Source organism: Rhinatrema bivittatum, chromosome 11, assembly GCF_901001135.1.
Source record: "Rhinatrema bivittatum chromosome 11, aRhiBiv1.1, whole genome shotgun sequence".
NCBI lineage: Eukaryota > Metazoa > Chordata > Amphibia > Gymnophiona > Rhinatrematidae > Rhinatrema > Rhinatrema bivittatum.
In genome coordinates, this window is record NC_042625.1 from 34793072 (window position 1) to 34806539 (window position 13468).

General features: G+C 46.7%; 1 protein-coding gene across 10 annotated transcripts in view; it reads right to left on the reverse strand.

The window, feature by feature from the left end:
* Positions 1-13468, reverse strand: part of PITPNM2 (phosphatidylinositol transfer protein membrane associated 2) — a 316237-nt gene that overhangs the window by 233321 nt on the left and 69448 nt on the right. The window contains exon 1 of one of the 10 annotated variants that reach the window (XM_029571361.1): positions 11126-11580. The exons of the other annotated variants lie outside the window; for them this stretch is intronic. The gene's annotated coding sequence lies outside the window, so the exon portion shown is untranslated. Of the gene's footprint in view, positions 1-11125; positions 11581-13468 lie in introns of those variants that run through there. 10 annotated transcript variants of the gene reach the window in all.

Genomic DNA, 13468 nt, shown 5'->3' on the forward strand with positions numbered 1-13468 from the left:
CCCCATGTTGCGGGCTGTCGAGCCAACTTGTCACGAAGTCGGCCGCCCATTGGGTTTGGCACGGACGGAGGGCACCACAGAGGCGCTCAGGAGGGGGGAAAAAAAATACATAAGTCAGGGAATAGAAAAGTAAAATAAAAAAACAAAAATTCCCAAGAAACCAGGCTACATGTTAACTATACAAAAGGCACCTCCCAGTCTTGAGGGATGGTCTTACCTACAACTGCAGCAATAGCAGCTAGTGCGAGAAGAGGAAAGGTGACAGAAACCAGAATGCAACAAACTCGAGGCTAGATGCAGCAGAAGTAAGTTATTACAACCGGCCTGCTCGGCTCTCAGCTCCCGCAAGTTACTTTTGCTTCAATGTTCCTGGTGTCCAATAGCATCAAGCATCAGATAAAGCCTCAAGGAACGAGAAAAAAATAAATAAAATGGCAGAAACCTTTTATTCTTGCACGACACAGTTCACCCAGTCACCCTTCTGCGGTGTCTAATGAAGCAACCAGGCAGGAAAGTGGAAGGTCCTGGTATTAAACAGTAGGAATGCACAAGCCATGAGAGCCCCCCACCGCACAAAAGATTTTAGAAGCTGGGTCTGAGGTGAGGTTTGCAAGATCTTCTACACCTGCTGTAACCTCAATACCAACATCTCCCCATCCCAACCTCCTTTTAAAAAAAAAAAACATGCCCAATTACTATTTTAACATTTTGGTTTGAGGAGATCATTACAGAAACGTCTGTTCCCATTATAAAAACGTGCATCTCGCAGGTGGGGAGTTTAATGCAACCTGAGACCTATTCCCAACGCAGGAGGACTCTTTAAAACGGGGAAATGTATTCCTAATTATATGCGAGATACTGTTTCACTTCGTACCTTTAGCCAAGACTTTTTAAGGACATGAACAGAATTGTACTCCAATTCCAGTCATGTTTTATTGACACTAAAATGTCATTACTTGGTTAGAAAATACCACATTAGAACAAGCTTAAGTGTAAGCAATAGCTTTTTTTTTTTTTGTCAGGAAGGGATGCATTTTAATAGCATTCTCTACAGTTTATTGCACGTGGTTATTAAATGGGAGGTGAATGCCATACACCTCATCTTACTCCTGATGTTAAACTATTAACTACTAGGACACCTAGAAAGCTAGGTTTTATAAGACCCGAAGAGAGATTTTATTTTAAGACCAAGGAGGTCAATTTTAGTTCTTATAAAAAAGTACAGCTGTGCGAGATGGCCTCTCTAAACTACTAGGCCACGAAGTGAAGAAAATACGTGCACACAAAAAAGGTTTCTACACCAGAAACCTTAATGGTTTTACAAAAATGTCCTTATCCCATGTAAAGGGAGATGTTGGCAGATTGTGAATCCAGGGGTCGGACTGGATAGCCCCTAAGTTTTTTCTCCCTACCTTGCCCCATCAACAAGGTTTTATGCCACACGTGCTTGAATTCAGTCCCTGATCGGGCTCCTATAAACTTGCACTGGGAATCCGTTCCGGGGGGGTCCATTACCCTTTCGGTATAAAACTAATTCTCACCTTGCTTTCGATCCTCCCTCCAAAGGGACACCCCCCGCCTCTGAAGGGCTCATTCCGATAATCTCAAAGAGACTGGCGTAATGAGAGTTTAAATTTGCAGATCCGGAGAGTCAGATTAAGCTCGCTGCTCTGTTTTCAAAGGGGTTTGCCCAAAGTTACAAGCGAGAGAGAGAGAGACTGTGGCAGCAGGGGGAGTCCTTGAACTCATGCCCCAGCGTTTTCCCCGTTAGGGCTGCTTCGGGAGAGACGCTTTGGTTATCTAGCATTAAAAAGTAGTACCTGAAATGTGAACCGCCACACAGGCAGCTGGGCAGGTACTAGCCAAATATATTATTTACTGCATTTGATGGCCTGTATGTGACAAAAACAAGCAGTTTACATAAGTAAATTACACACAAACATAAAACCAAAAAAATACATCATTATGCCTCGGACAGATGAGGGGTTTTGTTTCTTGCTGTTTTCCCTAACATTACACAAACAATGCACGCCGCACTGCCGCATGGACTGCCAATAATTTTTTTTCTTTTTCCACGCACGGCACAGACTTAAATCCAAAATGAGCAGCAGGGCACAATGGCAGCTCGGAAAATACTACAGCTGGCTGAGTGTAAAAGCCAGCAGCCCTTCATACTTTGATGGATGTAAAAGTAAAAACCTGAATTAGAGAGATTAATAGCATGCTGCAGCCTGTCTGCACCCAGCCCTGCTGCCCTACGCTCAGTTTATTAACAGGGTCTTATTTATACCCACAGATCTGAGGACTGAGTGCTACATGTTTGAGACATAGCCGTATGAATCAAAGTAAACGCACATCTATGAAAGTGTTGCATGCATTTTTCTCCACCCATGCACCTTGATTTTTTTTTTTTTAAATGTGTTTTTGAATTCCTGGGCAGCCCTAGGTCGTGATGGGCCACAGGGTGGCATGCTGTGGCACAGTGGTATCAGATCTGCTGTTCAACAGGGGCTGATGGGGGGGGGGGGGGGGGGAGGACAGAGGGAGGCATTAGGAAGCCACCACCACCACCACTGCAGCGACCCCTGCTGGCCACAGAGCAGCACTGAAGAGGCGGCTTCCCCTCCAGGTCTCAGAGCGAGGATTCTCTGTGCTGCTCAGCCACGCTCTCCAGGACCACCAGACATGGGCGGGAGGAAGGCAGACCATGGTGATGAAAAGGAAACTATGGGCTACCAGCCCTAATCTGCTCACCGTCCAACGAGAGCACACTGCGCGCGCACACACTGCACCAAGCACCACACCGTGAACGCCAACATCTGTTCTCCCACAGGAAAGGCAATGGCTTGGGCTCTTTATGCATAAAGCAGCGTTACCAACCAGTGGGCCATGGCATTCTGGGACGCTGTCAGACCTGGTCAGATGTGCCCCAGGAAAGAAAAAAAAAAAAGTCACCAATGCCCGATGATCATTTCCAGATCAGCAACCAGGCTCTACCCTCACAGCAACACCAAAAGGGGACACTTCAATGTGCAAGAGCTCCTTTCTGACCACGTGCCTCTCCTTCCTAGCTACAGCACAAGCCCCAGAGTGTGGGAATTAATGGACAGCTCGGATCTCCGCTTTCTCCCTTACACAGAGGGAGCGGTAGTTTGGGAGGTCTGTTCACAGCAAGGAAGCCTGCGGACAGATTAGAGAAAGCAGTTGGCCACATGTGAGAAAATGCTGAAAGGAGGGAAGGAGCAGGAGAGGCACGTGGGCGATGTGCCCAGGTAAAAGGGCAGCTGAAGAGTGAAGAAAAATAAGCAGAAAGCATGGTGTCCCAAGGCGAGACTCCTCTATGCATAGCAAAAGGGTCAAATTGTAGCTGAAGCCCTGGGAAGTGTTACTAAAATGTGTGCTGAAGTTACGGATAACCCACAAATGCAACGTGGACACCCTCAAATGCCAGGGGAGCCATGGAGATGGTGGGAGAGAGATTCGTGGATAAGGACTGCAAGCAGAAAATCGACACGGTATCCCCACGGTGGGTATATGCATGCCTGTCTCTCGCGCTATGTAACCAACCACATCTGCTTAAAGTTAGGAGCCACCTGCCCTGACACAGGCATGCCAGCAAGTTTCAAAAGTCACTGGAGCATGGCTCCATCATGATGAGTCCCCTGTACGTCTCCATCCCTCTCGCTTTTAAAATTTGGGCGAGAGACCGGTGGGGGCTTTCAGTGCTTCCCTGGCTGTCCTTTTGGCTGAGAGTCTTCCTCCTGTCCACACTGCCTGCTGTGCCACACATTATTAACGTAGAGAAGCCAGTGTAGTAATGACCCCAGCATTATCCATAGAGGAGAGGGCAGAATAGGACGGTATGCATTTACAGCAACTAGGGATGGTCAGCGAGGTCAACAACAGAAAGCACGAACCATCCGTCCCCCAAGGGAAGGAGCGAGCGAGAAGCCACCAGCACACATGGAACAAGAAGCAACAGAATTTGCAAAAAACAAGAGACGAAACTTTTTAAGAGCTAGACCAAAAAACCATCAGCAAAAGTACAAATACAGTGGGAAATACAAAGTTATTTCAGCAAATCACAGGTGGATCAAAACCTGACACAGGAATGGTTAGGAAGGGGTGAATTTAACCCAAAAAAGCCAGATTGATAATTGCAGCACAGGACAGTGGACTACAGACAACGCACAAAAAAAACCACAAAAACCCACTGGCAAGACGGACCCATGCAGATTCTGTAAATCAGAATGGGAACCGGTCACGCAGTGCGTCACTGGGCGTGATGTGCACGCTGTCAGGCAGCAAAGCGCTTGGGATCATGACCCAGACAGAACCATAAAGAATAAGGAGGTCGTAATCACATAGGACAGGCACATTCCCATCCAGAAAACCAGACATACTGAAAGCAGGGGGGGTAAAAAAAGGAAGATCAGCATTGCTAAAAGAAGCGTCCATCCCAAGAACTATTCTGTAGAACGAATGGAGAGAGAGGGGGAAAAAAAAATATATACAGGAATTCCTTCTCTGGTTTTGCTCTCCTTGCTCAGGACAAATCTTTTTTTTGTAATTATATACTCAATTAGAAAAGTGTTTTGAAAATTGCATCCAATTTCTTTTTAGACTACTGATGATTATTGCTTTTTTTTTTTATTGTATTTGTACGTATTTGATTGCTCTGTAAACCATTTTGGCTTGAACCTTGGCTTACATAAAGCAGTATAACCAAGGCAGTATAAGTTAAACATTCAGTTCTGCAGGAATGCCAGATTTGCTTGGGCATATACTTGGCAGACAGCAGAGTAATAGAGGGATCGTGTCCAGATGCAAAATCCCATGCAGGTCATCTTAGAACCAGACAAGAGCAGCATTTCACTAAAGTATTTCCTAGCCTGGCGTTCTTGGGGAAATGCTCTGGTAGATTCGACACACAGTGCATCGCTGAATGCTGGATCAAATCACATCCTATGAACTACTGCACAATCTGGTAACTGCCCCAGGGGTAGCTTTTGTGCACAAGCAACTAGACAAGCTACATTTTGTCATCATGAATTGCTGCCAACCTGGGTTCGATCTCCTCCCCCCCCCACCATCCACTTCTTCTCAAAGCTTTTCATGCCCTTCTAAGGATTTTCTCTCTTAAGGGAGCCAAGGCCCTGCTCTATTGAACAGAATTTCCATCGGCACTACAGCCCTAAAATGGAAAAAAAATAAAAGCTTACCAAGGCTTCTGCAGAAAATGATTATAATCAGGAACCAGACTCATATCTATGTACAAAAGATACAAACAAACTGTGCCACCCAGATCACTGGGAAATGGTTACCGATGTTACAGATATGGAAAACCTTCAACTGGCAAAGCAGAAGAGCATGCCAAGGAGCTAGTGTAATCCTAACCTGCATAGCATTATGCTGAAAAAAGGATTTTTACCTGACCAATTATCAAGTTCCACCAATCTGCACCTCCGGGTTGTGGTCAACAGTAGAAACAAAAAAACAGAGCCCCCAGGGGTCCAGGTGTAAGAGAGCTTGGCCCATTTTATAACCATGGGTTAAGTTCTTACTGCATCTATTCCCAGGCAGTTGCCTAAGAGTTTCCCTTCATTTTCTGTGACAATGTTTATTCCTCAGCCATGAGAAACAGTAAACTTTAAATTTGATATACCTCCAGCGCTGTGTGTTTATAGATTGTAGTATTATAGATTTACATTTATAACCCTGAACTACCTTCCCTGCAGTAAATTCATTTTATACTTTTTTTTTTTTTTGTAAGTAGGGAGCTGAAACACCAGGCAGGTGACAGCTCTCTGTCGCTACTGTTGTTCTGGGAAAACCTACAATAAAGAAACGCATTCAGAAAAAAATTAAAAAAAAAAGGAAGCACCAACCTCCAACAGAAATGTAAACTCATGAAAGACTTACTGGACTGTTAGTCCCGATTCTTTATGGCCGAGGAACGAGCCTGCTCAGCTGCTCTCCAAGCTGCAAACACACAGACAGAGGGGCTCCTGAGGAGCCTAACGTTTGAAGATGCCTTCAAAGTCTGGAAGTAGATTCGCATTTTGGGGAGTCAAATTTGCAAATAAGATCTCCCTAGTTTTTGAAAGAATACCTTCTCAGAGTCCACAGCTTCCTCTCTTTCTGAGGTTTAAAAGGCACTTTTTTTTTTTTAAAGTAAAAATCTCTTCCATTTTAGGGTTAATTTAGGACTCTTTTTGCCAATCGCAGACAAACACACGGTGCCTGAGCAGTCTGGTTAATGAAAATGTGCATTTCCCTCAGTAAAAAAAAAATAAAAAAAATCTAAATTTCTCTGTAATTTTAAACCTAATCCCTGGTGCGGGCTAGCTGATCGCTATGGATTTATTCCATGCATGCAGCTGCCCGTGTAACCCCACTGTCATGGAGCTGACCTAGGGCCCACAGGCACCAGTAAACTTCTCAGGAGGGACGACAGCCTGGTGACCTTGAAACATTAAAAGAAAGATTAAAAAATAAAAAAAAAAACAACTCACCCAACAGCTTCAGATCCCAGCATCTTTTCTGCCCTTCCTGGCACAGACAGCACGAGCTACAAACCAACCCGAGTACAAGAGCCTGCTGCCTCTTCCGAAGCAGGGAAGCAGGATATGGAGTTGCTAACAGGCAGGCATGCTTGGGAATTGCCCAGCCTCAGGGCACCATTAAAGCTATTCAGTAAAACAAATCTATTGAAATAAGGTGCGCTTTGCTTCTTCCTTGCACAGACTCTAAAAACCGGACCCGTCCGTCAGCCGACAGTGCCCTCAACGGCCACAAACCACGCATCACATTTCCCACGGTTTCCAGGGTTGGTTTCTTTAACATTATTTCCTGGCATTTTTACCAAAAGAACAAGACTGTCCCCAGCAAGGATGCACACAACAACAAAAAACAGAGTGACAGGTCCAGCAGCAGAGAAAATCCAGAGGGGGGAAATGAAGAGAAAGTCCAAGGGTCCCGAGCTCTGGGCGAGCTGGCAAGTCCTCCCCATCAGTAGCAAGAGGCATAATCGACGGGCAGGCCTTACAAAGAGCAGTATAATTGGACCCCATAGTACACAGACCACTGGGAACCAGCACCACAAGCTTTGAAAAGTTGTACAGTGCTCACATTAAGAAAATCATTTGCGGGTTGGATTAAGCAGTCCATTATTTTTTTGGGAACGTGTTAATAGTAGCAAAACTAGAAACACTACCACAGGACACGGCTCACCTCCACCCCCCCACGTACTTCTTGCACCTGACAAAATGAGGACGATGGGATTTCACTTCACCGGGATTCTGGGCATCGTGTTCCCAAGGGCAGCTAAGCAGGGCTGGAATGCCTTTTTGATTTAGGGTTGGGGGTGGGTGGGAGGACACCTGAACTCCACCCCCCCCCCTTACTCCACTCCTGCTTCGGCTGCCAATTTCATAAAGTTAGCAGTTAATGGCATTCCTTCCTTACAGATATCCTTTCCCATAATTCAGAGTAGAATTATGTCTTCGCCAACCAATTAAATGGTCGATGCTAGGGAAAAAGAAAAAAAAAAAAAAAAAAAAGACAGACATCGTGGTAAAGGAGAAAACTGACAAAAATAGTACTGACACTTCTATTAGTGATGCTAAGCAACTATTCTGTACTATGTATGGAGAGAAGATCATCACGAACCAAAAGAGGTAATCAGAGAAAGAAAATCTGGCCTAAAGGCAGAGAAACAATCCTAACTGGGCAGCCCTCTCCTGATCCCAAAACTTCCAAGCGCACCTCGAAATGTTGCCAGTACAAGCTACAGAAAGAAAGCAGCAGATCGGCACAATGCAAGCATTAAGAGTGAGATCAACCTGACACCCTGCACCGTGGGCTTATGAGCGAGGCTCTTTCTGGTCATTGTATGTGCAAGAGAAACCCAATATAAACCCCGGGCCTCCAGGTCTGTAAATACATACTCTGTATTCACAGGAACCCCTTCCCCACACCTCCAACAAGGGGGAGAGCAGGATATTTCCCCCTATACCTTACTATATATATATATTCTGGTGTGGCCTAAGTAACACAAACTCCTTCCACTGCCAGGAACATTGTGAACAGCACTCATGATATATGGAGCAAACCTGCCATACCATAGCAACACTAACTGACAGGACTCATACAGCAGCACAGCAAACCTCTCTACAACACCAAACCACCTCCTGTTCGGAAAACCCAATGAACAAGACTGCTACAGATCCCTACACACTAACAGAATACCTCGGCTCGCCTTGGTCCCACACTTGCACAACACAGAAAGACCTTCTCCAAATGCAGAACAACACTTCCAGGACGGATCAAAATTTGATGGAGCAAAAGCCAAGGTCAGGGTGGCCATGCGGGTAAGTACACCCAAGAGCCTCTTTCCCATGAAAGATAGCCAACAGATAAAGCAATAAAACACAGCAGAACGTGGATGGCCTGCAGGCTTGGCAGTTTCCTCCTGCTCCTAGCACAAATTGGATCCAGCCTCCATTGGGCCTTCTGCAGATAAAAAGACCATAAAAGCTCACCCAGGTCTGCCCAGTTTTAGCTCTGAAGCAGTGCCGGAGCTGCCGGTTGATCTCTGCTTTTCCATTCACTTCTTCCCAACTAAGCAAATCCGTCGTAATCCACGCTCCAAAACGGAACCTACGCTCAACGAACAAAGGCCTCCTCAAAATCCCTCACGCCAGAACCACAAAACTAAACACAACCAGTGAGAGAGCCATATCCATCGCCAGCCCCACGATATGGAACGCAATACCAATGGAAATAAGAAATCAACCAAGCACCAACATTTTCAAAAAAGACCTGAAAACCTGGCTTTTCACCAGAGCCTACTCAAACTCATTCAACAAGAACACCAATCAACCAAGCAACACAACACCAAGAAAAACACTCCATCCCTCAATTAAATAACTCCCACCATTTGAACACGTAAGACAATGTGCAACTGACCTCACTTACTACCCCCTAGCCTATATGTATCAACAGTTTCTTTTTTATCTATATCAACATTACCACATATATGAACATCGCTGTGATAGTAGACTGTTAATATGTAATAATTATTGTATATGTACTCAACTAACAATCAAGCCCCAAAACTTTCCATCCAGATGACTTTTTGCTGCGTTGATTTTTGTAACCATGATTATTTCACGAGCACTGTAAACCATTCTGATGGTGAAAGCGAATGACGGTACACAAAACATGTTAAATAAATAAACAAACTAAGGATTCTCCTTGAATCCTGTTACTATTTTGGCACCTCTACGTGCCCCGGAGGCTGCTTCATGCATCTAGCACTCTTTCTGTGAAGAAATACTGTTTAAGTGTTACTCCCAAGTCTCCTCTCCTTTGAGTCTCATGCCATGGCCTCTTGCTCTAAAATCTGTATTTTAGGAGGGCCTCATGCACCTTCCATGAGAGAAGCACCATGTGTGGAGGGTTTTCCCTCTGTTAAAGCCTCTGTTTAACTTCAGTGGCCTTTGACCAGGAAGTCACAGAAGGGCCAGTAGATCTGGAATACCCCATCTGAGCAGCCACCACAACACAACTGTCACAGAGCTTTGGGGGAAAACAAAACAAAACAAAAACACACACAACTAGAATCAGAACTAGCTTGTCTGGAAATAAGAGAACTTGCAGAATAAATTACAAGTAAAAACAAAATATGAATCACAAATATTTTACGCACCACCCAAGAAAGGGGCAGTTAAGCAGTGTCTGATCTTCTGGATTTTGACCCCCCCTTAGGAGTGGTTGATATTTCCACTCCCTGTACATTCAGCCTCCTTTACACTCATTCTGCAGGCCAAAGAAATACTAATCCACGCTATACCAGCTGCCAGCCAGGTTTCCAGACTCTCTGCTCTGTAACAGCAGATCCTTTCCTCAAAATGACAAAAAACCCTTTGCTTTCCTTCTAGGATAGCACAAAAAGAAGTCAGAGTCCTAGTTGCCCTTTCAGCGTAAGACTATTAAAGAAAAATAAGAAAACAAGCAAACTGAAGCAGAAGGAACTAAGATATTTGTATCCGTTTTTTTGACTGCATACATGTGGGTACCTCCAGAAGTCAATCAGGTTTCAGCTCCAGAGGTTTGGGCATCTAACTCCATGGACTGCAGGCATAAAGGTGTGTTTGATGGGACTGTTCTTGGCTAGACAGGGCTTCCCCAAGCTGGCCCCCCAGCCAGCCTTCTAGGATGTCCGTGGTAAATCTGCATACGCTGGAGACCAGCGGAGGCAACATTTTCCTGATGCATAATCATGGTGGAGAACCTGCAAACCAGCAGAGGGCTAGGAAGCCCTATGCTAGAGCTCAAACACTGGCATGCTTTTTCTGTTTTTATTGGGAATATAAAATATAATTATGTTTATGAATCTGCTGAGGTGCTGTGGCTTTGGTTTGACTTTCTTGCAGTGTACTGTCACTTCTGATCTCTTGGATGAAAACCAGCTTCCCAAGGGGTAGAAATTCATAGTCATCAAATGAAAAAAACATGGTAAAGAGTTCATGAAATTCAAGGGATAAAGGCATGCATGCAGAGTTTGAATATAGACCGCCCTATCTGAGCCGGTATGGTGGTCAGATGCATTTTTTTTTAGTATTCACAATTTCGAATACTAAACAGATATAAAATAAACCACCTAGGCTTTTCTCGGGGCCACTGAGACCAGGCACCTAATATGCCTTGTATGAAAAATTGAAAGCCCAATAAAGAAGAATAAAACCTATGATTTTGCAAGGGTTTATGGGGTAACCTGCCCCTAAGTGGGTGGTCCACAGTGACAAAGGAGGGGGGGGGGAAGAGGGGGCGAGGGAGGCTGTTGGGGTTGCTCTCATTTGCCTAAGGGGCGACAGAAACAAGAATTTGTAAATAGCTTGTGCTAAAACCACAGATCCAGACCCTCCTACCATTTTGATTGGGCAACTTTTAAAGGACAGCATTATTTTGGATTGCCTTTAAAAGAAAAGAGAGAAAAAAAAAAAAGCCCCAAACATCAACCCGAACTGAACACAAAGCAACACAGCGGCACACCCTAAACACCTAAACCGAGGAAAAATTCTTTAACCAAAGCAGAGCTTTGCTCGGGCAAAACACTTACAAGCTCGCAGCCATACACAGAGCCTGCTAAGTTCTCCAAGTCACTCGAGCGTTAGGGAAAGCAGAACTGGCAGCACCTGCAGCTCTAGAAGCAAGTCCGGCACAGGGTCCGACCCCACCCTGCAAACCCGGGCCACTTGCAAAGTTTCCGGCGTTATATGCACGGGCTGAGGAAAGCCGAGCACCGGGCCAGGGGCAGCACCGAGTCCCCACTGCCCGCCGCACGAGCTGAAAAGCCAGCACAGCTCCCCCGGGGATTGCGCCCATGGAGCGAGGAAGACCTCCCGGGGGCTTGGAGCTCCTTCCCAGCCCCTGACCTGCCCTGCCCTTCAGAGGGCAACAAGAGCCCAAGCGGTGCGGGCAGCACTCGGGGACTGGGGCAGCTTCTAGCTCTCGCCGCCCCTCCGCGCGCAATCGGAGGGCAACAGCCGCTCTCTGACCTGGGCTAGCTCCGTGCGTGGGGGGAGGGGAGGGGAGGGGTGGGGGGGAAGCGGAGCTGTGCTTGCCTCTCCCCTCCAAACTCTTCCACGTTTTTACGCTTCGCATCGGCAATTGTTGCAGCTTTAAATCAACTCTCCATCGCCCCTTTTAATACGATAAAGGACTCCTTCCCTCCCAGGGAACTGAAATCAATTAGAATTATTACTTATTAGCGATCCAGGAAAGAAGAAGAAAAAAAAGCAAAATCTATTTCAACCTGGGCTTAGATTTAAAAATAAAAACAAAACCATCTTTGCCCGTTCCATTCAACAATTATAAACCTGCTTAGAGTGGAGCAGCGGCGAATACCTCGGAAAAGGCACCGCCACATTTATTTATTTTGAAATAAAAACCCCCATCGTAGGCAGTCCCTGCCCGTACTCTGTGCCCCCCTCGGCGCGATCGATCAATGCCCCAAACCCAGCCCCTCGCGGGGGCACCTGCCTGGACAGGAGCCTCTCCGGCACCTCGTGTTCTGCAGAGCGGGCGGGGGGGGGGCCTCCGACGCGGCTTTAAGGATCCCCCCCACCCCGGCACGCTGCTGGCTGCACGGCTCTCTGCCAGGGCACAGTCACGTTCGGAGGAAGAGCATTGATTCTCCCCCCACTGCCATCCCTCTAGCAAAGGACGAAGTTGCCATGGCGAGGGGAAGAAAAAAAAAAAAAAGAAAGAGGAGGGAGCTGGGCTCAGAAACGCGCAGACGCGCGCGCCGCCAGAGGAGAGCAGCTGTAGCAGCGCGCGACCACACATCTGGAATGGAGGAGGAGGAGCAGCGGGCGGGGGCAGTCCAAACCTGCTCGCCTCCTGACCTAGGGACATTACTTTTAGCTTAGTCTGCGGGCAAGCACTTAGCAGCGGCATGCTCTCTCCTAAACAAATGGAACTGTGGGTTTGTCGCTTACTGAAATCTGGATGTATCAGCCTATATATATATATTTTAAATAAAGAACCCCTTTCCAAAGAATAGCATAGTAAGATGTTCTGGCAAATATCTAATTGAATTGTTTTATAACTTGCTGGAACTTGCACAGAGCAACACTTAGTACCCTTACCAGAATGCATTGAGGTAATGTGCAGGGAGCAGCAGTGCCAGTTAGTACTATAAGAAAACTGCTGGGCAGAGTGTATGGACCATTTGGTCTTTTTCTGCACTCATTACTATCAGCTCGATCCAGTATCGTCCGCTCGAGGATTGCCCGTCTGTAACGTGCTCGTAGCGCACAATTCGGGCGCGCAAGGCAGTTCAGCGATACAGTCTCCAGTTTCACGCGTCCGTATCGCTTCTGAAAACAGACGCATAACCCTTTCCGCACCCGGCATGTAAATGAACGAAAAAGCTGTATAATGAAGGAATTATCTATTCCCCTGCGATACTGTAACGGGCGCTGATATTATCTCCTCCCTAACCCGCTGTTCTGCCGCGGCCTTAACCTGCTTGTTTACCGCCTCCCCCTAGTAGGAGTTAGTGTAGTGTAGTGTAGGGTAAAAACATTGCTTACCGGCCCTGGTCCCGTCCGGTCTCCTGCAGCCCCGTCCGGACCGGACGGGGCTGCAGAAGACCGGACGGGACCAGGGAAAAAAAAAACAAACGAAAAAGTAGCAAGGCTCGGGCCTGCTATGGTAAGTGTAAAAAGTGTAAAAAACAAAAAACCTGTGTGTTATATAAAAAAATAAAACAATTTTAAATACCTGTCGGAGGGCCGTGGGTCCAGGCGGCCGGTGGGCGGCGGGCAGCCATCAGCGGCATCCGGTAGTCCCTTCTCCCTTCCTCCCTCCCTCCCCTGCCTGGATGAGCGCCAAAATCGCACGGGCGGGTCGGCAGCGGGGGGGGGGGGGGGGCGGCAGCAGGATCCGGGAGCGGCGG